The following is a 10,704-nucleotide window of genomic DNA, read 5'->3' on the forward strand; positions in this document are numbered from 1 at the left end:
TCAGAGCCCTTTGGGATGCCACTTGCAGTCTGATGCTGACCATTGTGATGTCAAGTTCTAACAACTTCAGAGCTCCAGATTAGCAAAAGGTTGTTACTTGGTGATCTCAGGGAAATTAGTGTTGATGTTTTGCCATTAACCTACTTGACATAGCAGAACTCAAAGACAGCCGTCAAAAGAAAATGTTAAATTATATATTGGAAGATTTAAAAGTATTTGTGTTCCTATATAATTTAACATCGATTTAGCCTGAATATTAAGCAATTCAAATACCTGCAAATGCTACCTTTATGTTTAATGAATGCACAAGTACTTCAGTCGTCTTTTTCAGCATATTTTCTCCTGTCTATTGGGCTCATAACCCATTCTGTCCTTTTCTCCCCTCAGTCTTTTTAATCTTTTGGTCAAGAACCGTTCCACATGAAAATAAAGAAACAGTTTTGTCAAAGGCTTGTCAGAGGAGATGGGTGCTTCCATGTGGAAATCAATCATTTAATGGCTCAGTGGGATCTCAGCATTTTTTTTCATTAAGTTGTCCAAAGTAATTTCATCACTCCAGAATTTATTTCACTTCCACCCTCCTCTGCCTGGTTGGTCCAAGCCCAGTTGCTTTAATGTTTGAAACTTAAACCCCAGGTCTCTATAGCCTGAGCTGCAATTGCTTGGTATTGCCTTGCACATGTCTTCCTAGATGCCATGGATACCTTTAATTCTGCTTGACATAGCCAAAGGAAAGTCTTGATCTTCAAAAGTCTTAATTGCAGTTAGAATTGTAGAGTAAAGGATCTACTATTAAAAAAAAGAGACTTATGGTCACCAATATAAAAGCAAACAGTAAGATAAAACTATGATTTCTGGTTTTTTTAAAAACAATCTAAATTTTCTAAAGGGGTGATTTTTATGTGCAATTTAATCCTCTTTAAATGAACCATATTTTCATCAACTAGTCTATGTCATTCCTATGACCTCTAATTTTAGGTATTAAATATTGAGGGCACTTGAAATCTCTCATCCTTTCCAAAAATGTAGGCCAGCATTTGTTTTGTCCACTGCCTGAAAAATTATTCTAGAAATTAATTTTCCCTAGAGCATTACCATTAGGCTAATTTAAAACATTTGTTTAAAATTAAACAATACATTTTAATAAGAATAGCAGAGAACATCTGGTTACTGAGAAATCATAGTTGTGGACACCTAACCTGAAACAGCATTTAAAACACCCCTACAGCACCCTTTACCCCTGCCTACTCTAGAAGCACGTCGTATCACCTCTTTTATATTTTAGTATGCTTCTTGCATTGCAATTTCCATTCTTGTGTACTTCAGCACAAATCTTCTTAAGACATAAGTCCAGCTATAACTATAACCTTGCTAGATAGAGGTCACTTACTTCATTTGTCTGATTCAATCAAGTTACATCAGGCATTGAAACTAAATGCCCCTGTACCGCTTCGAAAATTAATCCCTGCCATTGAAAAGTTGCACTGTTATTTTAGTGGCTTTAATGAAGTGAAATGATTTACGGAATCTTTAATTTAACTTGAGTAATATATCAAAAGCTTATATGCTTGGAGCATGGCCTTTGCCATCCCTTACAGCCTCCTAGCTTCTTTCCTAACTTCTTTCTTTTAAAAATATGTTTAAGTAAGAAGTTACCTGCAATTAAAAAATATATAAATTCTTGTACAAGTGTTCACACCTTGCATCACCCACTGCGGTGCCTACCTGAGTCACCTAAGTAATTGCTGTGCTTTCCAGAGGCTGTGCTTGCCCCTACTCTTTCGCACTAGGGCTCAGTGCTTTTGAGGAGGCTGCAGGCTACCTGTGTGGCTTTTAGCACAACAGAGTTCTAGTCTACAGCAGAAATAATAAATACTATTGGCAGTAGCTATTGGCTTTACAATCCCTATTTATGTACCTGGAATAATCTAGCAATGACAACAGTTACTTGAAGAGCAAGGTAAGGCTGTAAAGGTAACACACTAATGAAGTAGTAATGGTACAAAATATTAGCACTTCAGTCCCTATTTAGAAGCCAACCGCTGAATTCGGAGTCAGACTGTGACACCATCGTGGCATTATCTCTTGTTGCTGAAAGAGCATCAGCAACTGTTGGATTACAAGGTGCTATCTGACGTAAATAAAGGCATTAAAGGCTGACTCACACTTTGTAATGTGATTTAAAATAAGTTTGCCTTGGCCAAGTATTAGTGACAATATAGCTATTTACAGACTGCACTGCAAGTCAGGCAAAGAAGTTGCATCTTTTTCTGTATGAAAGTATAGCAAAGTAAGAGGCAATGGGGAAATTTAATAACCATTTTCTGGAATAGGAGAACATTAGTATTACATGTTCTGAATATTCATCATCTCTTAATAGCATTTCACTCTCTTTCTGATCTCAGTATGACCCTAGTAATGATTCTGTTCTGAACAGGTTTAAAGTCTTTCACAAAGCCTGTAGCTCATCTTCAGCTTTATATTTACTGTTTCTTACTAATTACATCTCTTATTGTTGTAGCCTTGGGAAATGCTCCAAGGTGTCCCTGGAGTATTATGCATCTAGTTACTTAGTGCATCTTCCATCCTTTTTAGTTACTGTTATGTAGCTTAAGGAGATCATTTTTCTATCCCTTCCACTCTTAAAACATTTGTCCCTGCACGTCATTTGTTTGAATAAAACATCAGGATGTGTTTAAGCGTGCACGAGGGGGAAGTCTCCCAGCCGTCATTGTTAAGGTAACATTGTTCCACTCTGAAGCGACTTCTGTCCTTTTATCCCACTGCTTGCCGAGCTCATATTTTGCCAACAGGCAGCTCTACAGCAGGATCGAGTCACCTAACCCAGCTCAGATATGGGATGCCCTTGCAGCAGTAGCTCAGAGCATGGGGCACTCTGTACTGCTGAGAAGTGGGAGCTGTAGACATGCCCGTGGACATACAGTGAAACCCATGAATGAAATGAGACAGTCAGCCAAAGTAGAAAGGTGTATCCTCAACCCCTCTCTCTGCTAAGCAGGGGAAGCTTTGAAGGATTATTACTGATGTCTTTCAAGAAGTTTGCATTTGTTTTGAGAATAAGGAGAAGACCAATTTGTAGAACTTTAATTCCCTTCTCCAGCAGGTTAGATTGCAAACCAAGGACTTCTTTTTCTTTTCCTCCTTAAAAGAAAAGTGCCTTTTAGACTCTTTGTTCTGTGAGGCTGGGATCTCCTGGTGACCAATGGCTGCACATGCCTCTACAGGTCACTGCAGGAGCTCCAGCCTGTTAATATTTTAGCACTCACTTGGGTTTTGTCAGTGCAATGCAACATCGTTCTAAATGTCACGCCAGGAGACAACAGAGCAGACTGGGGAGGGCTGACCTGTTGTGTGGAAGGGAACATATCACCCAGCAAGTCATTCGCTGGACTAGAATAAATCCTCTGGTCCTGGTCTGTGATCTCTCTTCACCCCAGTGAACCACAGCACCAGGGTTTTTGTTGGGACTGAATGTAAATGCTTGTTCCTAAGGACCAGGTTGAGACTGCTGAGACCAACTGCTTTCATCCCATGGAAACAAAGCTTCATCATACAGCTGATCACACTGTAAGATCCCAGCTTCATCAGGCTTTACATGGAAGGACCAGTCTAAGACACTCAGTCTGTATTGTCACTGCACTCCTACCTCATGCTGCTAACACTGGTAAAGTTAAATCCCATTTTTAAACAGGAAAATTCGATCCTCAGGTTTGTAGCTTTTGAGTAGCAGTCATTAATTCTCATGGATGGCTCCTATTTATGTGTCTTGTTTAACGTCTTCAGTCCCAGCCCCAGGCAGTTAATTGAATGAGTACATTAAAAACCAGCTAACGGAGATGCACCAAGGTTCAGCTGGCATCTATAGAGTCAGTGGGCAGCTCAGGGGAAAATGGGAAGTTTTCATGAAACTCTGACCTATCTCAGAAGAGGCCAAATTCCTGAATATGAACTTGGAAGGCCAAGAACGGGTGAGGGCAATGTGCCTGAGCCAGTCTGGCAAGAAGGGGCAGTGGTAGATACTGCAATTGGTGCCAGTGCTGGACACACACAGCGGCTCAGCTGGAGGGAGAAAGGGAGAACAAGTGCTTATCCTGCCTGCAAAGAAACAAGCAGAGGCAATCTTGGACCCATGGAAGAGAAATGAATCCTCAGCAGGGGAATTTCTGCATGAAGACAAATAGTCAGGAACTGATTTAGTCTAAACTACTTTATGGTTAACAAGATTAATCTCACCTTCATGTGAGAATCTCATAAATTTAGAAAACTGTTTGTCCTCATTTCCTTTATGGTGAGTGGAGAGCACAGGCCTCATCAAAACGACAGTTCATCAACGCAACCTTAGGTGAGAATGGTTCACCCAGTGAAGATGTTTGTCTCCATTAAAAGGAGGGCGAGACCTTTCTGACACCCACATCTCAGTAAGATAGATTCCACCCCAAATTCAGGAACCAACTTTCTGACAAGGTGTTCAGGACTGGAGGACACCTGAAGGAGGAGCCACAGGAAACAGATACCCCGGGAGCGAGAAAAACTCTAAGTCCTTGTGAACTCTGCAGGCGAAAGCAATATCCTGCACATGTGGTGTGCAAAGGGTTATTGTCATGTGTGCACCAATGAGATAGCAGTGGAACTAGCTACAAATACCTCTAAGCTTTTCTTGACCTAGGCTGGGCAGCTGTGTGACACAGGGGTACAGCCATTCGGATGGCAGATCTAACAGGAAGAGCAGGCAATGCCATGTGTCCATCCAGTGAACACAGCTACAGATCACCACCAGTAGAGGTGTTCCCCAGGCTTTAGGCACAGTCTAGCTTGCATTCTTCCCATCAACAATACTTTTTTTCTTGGTTACTAATTTTTCTGTATTTAAATACATTTTAAACTATTAATAAATGCATCATTTTTGCTATAAGATTTGGGGAAGGAAATGTAATCTGACTATTTTATAAAAATTAACAACAGGTAACTTTCCTTTAATTGAAGAAAAGTTTGTTTCCTGAATTACAGCAAATCAGGATCCTACTTTAAGCAAACACAACTTGATGGCTTGAGCTCAAATCCCACAGAAACCTGTATCCATCCTTAGGTTTGCACAGTGCAGGTGTGTAAGAGTCAGAACATATTTACTGGGACCTTCCTAAGGAGTCACACTGGATCACCTGATGTAAAATGCGTTCCCGCTCCACTACAGTTGTCACACAAACAAATAATGTGCATGCAAGGGCTTCCGTTAATGTGTCTTGATATTGGAAGATTTCCAGGAAGACAGAAATTTAATCATGGGAAGTGAAAAAAAATGAAAGCCTGGAAATGAAGCAGGCACTTTTGTGATGCTCTTTCAGAAGCTGTCACATAATATAGATGCTATTCTCCCCAGCATCTTCTTAGTTTTGCCTGTAAATGCATGTCTCCCTGTTCCCATCTATTTTTGGTAAGGCCAAAAGTCCCCCAGAGCACTATAATTATCTCCGTCAGAAATGTCAGAAGAGTTTACAGCTGAAGTAGGTGTCTGCCCAGAACAGGAAAATCAGGTACACCCTCATGTGTGTTGGGGAGGTATTAAAATCAAGTTGCTGCACATATTTTTCAGGGGAAGATTTGGGAATCTGGCTGAACCAGTTGGAGAGATTTGTGTAACATCTCTGCTTTAGAAAATAAGAGAAAATAAGTCATATTATCCCTCTGGGCTTTAACTTCAAGCCATTAAACACTGAGCAAGATAAACTTATTTTAAATAAAACCTTGTTGTTTCGTCTGTTCGAAGGGAGAAAAATAGATGAGCCCCTTAATATAAATGCAATTATGAGGATATGCTGGTGATGCTTTCGCTGCTTTTCCCTTTGTTTATTGCCAGTTTTCTCTGCAACACGTTCCAGGGTTAGAACCTCTCTGCCTAGTAGTCTGAAATAAGTGAGATTTTACTTTTAACGAGAAAAGTCAAATTTTGTTACGGCAGTGTTAAAATTCAATTACATTAAGTTTTATGTGTGATTGAGTACCCATATACGTAACAAATGTAAACTACATTTTGAACAACATATGCAACTGGCAGTATCTTGTTAAGAAATGTAAAAAAAAAAAAAAAAAATTATTAAAGAGGATAAGCCTTGCAAAGACATTCTGGAAGGACTCTAATGGCTTAGACCTTGAGTTCAGATTTGGGGAGTGCAGAATAGATGCAAGGCTACAAGTAGCTTTTCTGTGTGTCTTTGCTCCAAGGAATCAGGGCCTGATTTTCAGTGGGATTCCTATCTCCCACTGGTTTTATTAAGAATATTGACTGCATGGTACCCCTCTGAAATCAGACCTTTGTGTCATAAACCGTGCACTCAACACTGACTACTGCTTTAAAACCGAGGATTTTAAATGTTCCATCTCTTTAGTTCCCCCGTATTTTTCAGGCCAACAGAAAATTCAGAGAAATCCAGATTTTGCAGAAAAGAGCTGTTGTGACAAGTGCATTGTCATTTATTTGTGACAACACTTGGCATGTAACCCCAGAGTGAAAAGCTCTATCTCTGGCCTTGGATACACCGACTGCCTCTGTGGAACGGGGGATAACTGTGGGCTGATACAAAAGCTGCAAGTACCCATTCACAGAGGAAGCAGATTAACACCCTAAGCCACCAAATAATTTCCATTGTGTATATATGCAACTGCGTGAGCAAAATACCCATGTTTTGCTGCATATTGTGCTCCATTATTTTTGAATACAATAGTTCCCTTGGCATTAGTACTAAATGAATGGTAAATTCATTTCATCTGAAAGACTAAACAAACAAGCACTAACAATGAGAATAAATCAGATTGCTGCAGTACTTTCAAGTACTGGTAAAAATAATATTTTAATCAAATAACTCAGCTGTAACTGCCATGAACTACTGGGAAGGTTAAGGCTGTGGCTCAGTATTCTAGTGAGAAAACACACAGAATTATTCAAAACGTGCAATTTCATCGCCACTGCTTGACTCTTATTAAAAGCTGAAGATGGCTGTCTGAGTTTCTATCCCTACTACCAAGTTGAAACCACCAACAAAACAAAGGTTAATGTAATATTCTGAAAGACTAGACATTTAGCAAGAAAATGCAATGGTATATGAAAATAACTATGGCCAGACTGGAGTGGTTTACTCCAAAATTTTTTTTTTTTTTTTTGGTCTATTTTGGTTTACCCCAAAATGAGGAATAAGCTCACATTTAAGGCTCTGGACTAGTGTTTGTGAGATGTGACTTCAGTTCTTGGCTGCAGCACAGCCTGCCTGGTGTGGCCAAGTTTGCACAGGAGATGACTGCCCCTATTTCATGGGAATGCTGTGAGGCAAGAGTAACAGGAAACTCTGAGCTGCTCAAATACGGTGATGCTGAAAACCAAAGTGAACGCTGCAGGTAACACCATTCGGGTGTGCTCTGGTGTAGCTAAAATTTGAATTTAGCTCTGAAGGATTTAGCGCTCACTGAAGTCTGTGGGAATCATACTTCAGTGAACTCTGTGTCAGGCCTTTTCATGGGCAATGAGCAATATATAGTTTGAAACATATTCTCAGTTAACCTCAGTGAAATGAGAAATGACGTGACTGCAGTCCATGTACTTGCATCAGATTAAAACCAGTCCTCAGCATGCCTTAGATATAACATAGTTCCTTTTCAAAGGAATTAAAGCTGAATAAGAGCTGAGAACGTTATTTTTTTGCCTTTTTCCTACAGACACTATCAGATTATTTGTTTTGAGACCAAAAGAAAGCACCACGGTCATCTAAGTCAAACTTCTGCAGAGCTGAGACCTTCTGACTTCCTACGTCCTGCCTGGTGGCAGCACCTGAACCAGAACATTGTCTCCAGAAAAACATCTAAAAACATGAGTGATAAACCTGTTGCAATCCTTGGTAACTTGCTCCCATGCCATAAGAAACTTGTTTCTGGTCTGCATTTGTACAGCTACTGCTTCATAGCCTGATGGTCATGTCTTTGCCTATGGATTCAAGAGTGTGTTCAAATTTATGTTCACCACGTAAGTACTTACGGATTGTGATCAAAGCACCACATAAGCTCCCTGTGATACACGGCATGGACTCTGGGACTCTCTCTTTCTCTGAGATGTTTTCCAGTTTTTAAATCATTCCCCTCTCTGAATCCTCTTCCATTTCTGAATCAGTGTGATTGGGAGGCAATGGCTGGAGCGAAGAAGAAGATAAGAAGTCCTACACTTCTGAAAACATTTCATTTCTCACTCTTCTTTGCTGCCCAACACCTGCTAGAGGCTGAAAATTTAGCACAGCCATGCAGAGTAGACCGGTCTGTTGAGGACACTGGCTTTGCTTTAGCAGCTATTCAAAGCTGAGGATCGGACACCCACTCCACCTCTGCTCCCCGAGCTGTGGTTCGAGCTCCAGCACCAGCAGATCGGGCTGTTAGCCAGCCTGTAACTCCATGCGGGCACATGAGCTCCGCTTCCCAGGCAGCTGTGTGGGACTGAGTTCTCTCCCCAGTCCATCAGTGCCTGAGTGTTGCAGCTCCAAAACCAAGAGGGGAATTAGCTCCCTGGCAGGTTTTAGGAACACAAAACCTGTCTGTCTGTGATGGAGACCCACAGCCCTGCTCTGCGCCTTTGGAAACCAGATCCGCAGCAGAGGTAGCTCACAGGGGTGCTGTCAGAGGCCTTTTAAGTCTGTTTAAAAACCTGAACTCTTTACTAGAAAACATCTGATGCCTACTAGAATAAAACAAACTTGTCAAAAGGATATGGTAATAAAAGTTAATTTTGATCATGGACGTCAGCAGAGTTAGAGGGTACTAATAACAGCGGTGATAGCTGTGCCTTCAGACGTAAAAAAGGACTAAATCAGCAACTGTCTTGATAGTCATTTAAAAAAAAAGAAAAAACAGACTTAATAAAATGGTGTTTACCAGGCAAAAGACCAGTTGGAAATGTTGCACTTTGCTGTAATAGTTGAAAGAGAATATTTCCCAAATCAAAGTGCCTTGCAACCGAAACAGGCATTTGTAATTAAAAGAAAAATTAGCAGGAAAAGCTATTGCCAGTGCTGCATGGCTGCTTTCCCCCCACCGTTAAGCTGCCCACCCTCACAACCTCACCTGCCCTGGGATGGGGTTTGGCTGGGCCACCCCACTGCCCAGCCTGGCCCAGCCCGAGGGCTCCTGCCCACACTCGCCTGTGTATCTCTCACAGCCCGACCCGGAGAAAAATCAAACCCACTTTCCTCTCTCTGCCTCAACAGGCAAATTTGTCAGCAAGATGCAGCACATCGCGGGGATGGGGGCTGTGGGAACAGCTGTTTGCTGCTGTGGCAGCTCGGAGCTCGCGGATGAAAGATGCTCCGGGCACAAATCAGCACAATCACAGCTCGGTGAGGATGAAAACAGCATCTACAGCTGCACCAGCTCAGGAGGGCCAGGGAGCCCAAGTGAAACGTGAGAAAACAGGTTCATCCCTGGGGAGCTGACACCTTCCGCCCTGCGCCTGGCTCTGATGGCCTCGGACTGGGGCTGTGTTTACCCGGGGGTTTTGGTTGTTTGTTTCCTGAGGTGATAAGTACTGTTGGGGAGAAGGGCATATGCCCATGATATTATTGTTTCCCTCCCTTTTATCCCACGAGGCATCTGTGGGTCTTGTTTGGAAATAGGTGTGCACGTAAGTACAGCTGGTGCCAGGCAGCCTGTGGGAAGGCTTAGCTGCAAAATGATGCCAACCATGATACAGCTCACAAGGCTTTAAAAAACCCAAGTAGTTGCTATATGGTAATATTGTATATACTAAAAATTAGAAAAGAATTCATCTGTCACTAGAGTAATTAAAATAATTGTCACCACAGGAGAAAGCTCTGTGGAATTACTCTGTGTTGACTTTGATGGGAAACAGTCTTTCTACAACTGATAAATGAGGAGCAGACTTTTGTCCCATGAACCTCTGCTTTCCAGTAAGATCTTTAATTGACTTCTACATGAAGATTATGAATGACCCAAAAACTGGTTTATGCTGCAACCAGTGAAGTGTTCTTTTTTCCTCTTCCACACCAAACATTTAAATGTCCATCTATTAACATAACAAATTGCCCATTGGAAATAGGACTGCCTTTGGAGGTTGGAAGCACAGACTGTGCTCCTTATTAGCCCTTTCCTGGTCCCTCTATGGTAATTTAAACTGAAGTAAACCAACATGTGGATGATTAATTAACTTACAAAACCCCATAAAATATTAGTTTTAATCACCCACCTCTACTATTTCCACCAGAAAAAGATTGAACAGTTGCAAATGAAGCCTTTTGAGTCCAGCTTTACCTAATTAAGGTTATTTAAAAGGCAAAAAAACCCTCAACTCTCCAAAATGCTATGGAAAAATTCTCATAAGACATTTCCAAAACGAAAGCATTTTATTTTATATTGAAAATTCATTTCCATCGGGAAAAACATCTTAAAAAACCCCAACCACAGAGCAAACCAAGACTTTACAAGCTGAAACTTTCCCTGGTTTGCATAGCTGTAACACCTGGGCCTGCCTGCCTCTCACATTTTGGTGCTCAAGAGCTCAAATGTGATAGCAACAGATATGGTTAAAGAAAGGAACAAAAACCAGGTGGAAATTACTACTGCCTTGCTCTGTCTTGGCACCACATGTCAAAGCAACTGTGATCATGTCAGATTCCCCCAAACACACAGCATGAGATG

At 41.3% G+C, this 10,704-nt stretch overlaps 1 protein-coding gene across 1 annotated transcript in view; it reads left to right on the forward strand.

Annotated features, from left to right (window-relative positions):
• The window catches only part of GLT1D1 (glycosyltransferase 1 domain containing 1), a 68,684-nt gene extending 60,646 nt beyond the window's left edge, over nucleotides 1–8,038 (forward strand). Inside the window, exon 13 of the mRNA XM_074844443.1 lies at nucleotides 7,726–8,038. The gene's annotated coding sequence lies outside the window, so the exon portion shown is untranslated. The remainder of the gene's footprint in view (nucleotides 1–7,725) is intronic.
• Nucleotides 8,039–10,704: the final 2,666 nt, after the last annotated feature.

The sequence above is a fragment of the Strix aluco genome, chromosome 18, assembly GCF_031877795.1.
Source record: "Strix aluco isolate bStrAlu1 chromosome 18, bStrAlu1.hap1, whole genome shotgun sequence".
Lineage (NCBI taxonomy): Eukaryota > Metazoa > Chordata > Aves > Strigiformes > Strigidae > Strix > Strix aluco.